A 2,269-nucleotide genomic window follows, 5' to 3' on the forward strand; every position below is an offset into this window, starting at 1 on the left:
GTATGCCACTTTGTTGGAGTTAATAAAGGAGAAATCAATCATGGCATTGATACTGTAGTAGCCCTTCCGGTTGTAGTAGAGGAATTTTTCTTTAGTGGGGCAAATACTTTTTTATGTGCGTCCCATTCACACACAAAATGATGCCAGGAAATCTATATTTTTGATAGAATTCCATCTTGCTTTGTCGTTTTTCATTGGCACTCATGTCGAGATTTACCCACTGAGAAATCAATCGTGTTTGTAGTGACACCAATATGTCTTTAGTAGATAGCTAAAATGTCGACTGCCCCATTGGCATGTCGAAATCTTTGCCAACTCCATGCTGATAGCCTCCCTCCGCAAGAAACCGTAAAACAGAGGATAGAAGAAGAAGGAGTTATGGACGTCGACCTCGTTGAGCTTGCACTGTCTTCAATAAAACTCAAAATGTATGTAAATGCTGCTTTATTTAACCGGTAATTTTTGATAAACCTGTTTTAAACCGTATTTAAGGGGTTACAGGGGTTTTGTTGGTTCAAAAAATCGATTTATTTTTTTTGGCTTATTAATTTCTACAACATCTCAGGAATATTATCCTAAATTTTCAAGTCGATCCGAATAATAAATTCGAAGATACAGCTGTTGGAATGTGTGCGCTCCAAGCCACTTTTATTGTTACTGAAAACTTTAAACGCGTCTTCCTCGGAACCGTGTTTTCAAAGTCGGTTGTCAAATGTTCTCGAAAACTACTCAACCAATCTTGATGAAATTTTACAGAGGTGTTCGAAATACAATTTACTCGTGCTTGAACGAAGGACTTTGTTTTTTTTTTTTCAATTACAACTATTTAAAAAAAAAACAAAATGTCAAGCAAATTTGACCGAAATTTTCTTTTTTTTTGGAAAAATGTCTACCAAAATTCCAATTTTTACTTTTTTTTCTTTCCTTCGTTCAAGCACGAGTTTAACATATGGTCTTAACTAAAACACTTATTTTTGTTTTTTCATTTTTGATGAGCCTGTCAGGAGTTATGCTGACAACGCGGACGCACCTTTTTTTCGAGGGGTCATCGGAAATAACGTCACAATGGAGGAGTTTTAATTTTGGTTTTTGAAAATTTCAGAAATTTTTCTTTAAATATGTATCTATAAGACAGAAAAAAGTTTGAATTAAATAAATACTTTTTTACATAGAAAAACAAAATATTGAAAATAGGCCTTGTTTTACCCCACGAAACCCTTGTAACCTCTTAAGTAAACTGTTTATTTAATAAAAAGGCAAGCACTTACATTGGTTCGTCCATATCGAGAGGGTTGCTAGCATCTCTCAATATTTTTCGCTCAATTCTGAGACTCCATTTGCTTCTCTCACTTTCCTTTTCCATTTAACACAGCCGCACATGTCAACGAATACATTTTAATTTGAAATTTCAGCTAACTTGATAAAAAACTTAAAGATTATTTGCTAGATTGTCTTGTTTACATTGAAGTGAGCTGTTGTCGAATTCTCAAAATTTGACATTTGAGTTTGGCAGCACTTTTTTCGTGTTCACATGGAACCCACGTTACAATTTTTTCGTATTCGTAATAGAAATTCGTATTCGAAGGTTGTCTACGACGGATTCTTTGATAGGGCTGATTATTTTACTTTAAAAATCTCACGTTTGTGTACGTTACACAATTTTTGCTAAGAAAAGTGTACATTATGAACGAGTTAAGATTAGAGTTAACCATTTGACGCTAGGGTTTTTTTCACAAAAATGTGACAAAAAACATCACCTTTTTTTATTTTGTATTTAAGAAGTTAATATTATTTAAAAATAACGAATGACAAGTAGCGATTGGCAAGCACGATTAGAACATGAGTCGTATATATGTAATATATAGTAAATACTTATGTCGAAACCCGCGAGCAGTACTCAGGTTGGTGCGTTAGAGTATGCCCAACACACACGAGTGCTGTTCGTTCAAAATCGTCAAGCGGTTAATAGCTGGGGCGCATTACTGCTAGAACTCCACACGAAATCTTCCGACTTGGACTTCCGAGTTCTAATTTACGGGGTATTATAATTTATAATCTTATCAACCAAAAAACAGCAACCTGATAGTTATCTGAAGCAATTCTTACCTGCAGGTCAGATTTCAATATGAATTCGTATGAGGAATTGCTTAGAATTAACTCAAACATAACCTAATGTCGGAAATATGTAAAGGACTCATTTTTCATAGCAAAAGTTTATAGTTATAAAAATAGGGTATTTAATGCGAAAAATAAATACGTGCAAAAGTAT

This window comes from Anastrepha obliqua, chromosome 3 (assembly GCF_027943255.1).
Source record: "Anastrepha obliqua isolate idAnaObli1 chromosome 3, idAnaObli1_1.0, whole genome shotgun sequence".
Classification (NCBI taxonomy): Eukaryota; Metazoa; Arthropoda; class Insecta; order Diptera; family Tephritidae; genus Anastrepha; species Anastrepha obliqua.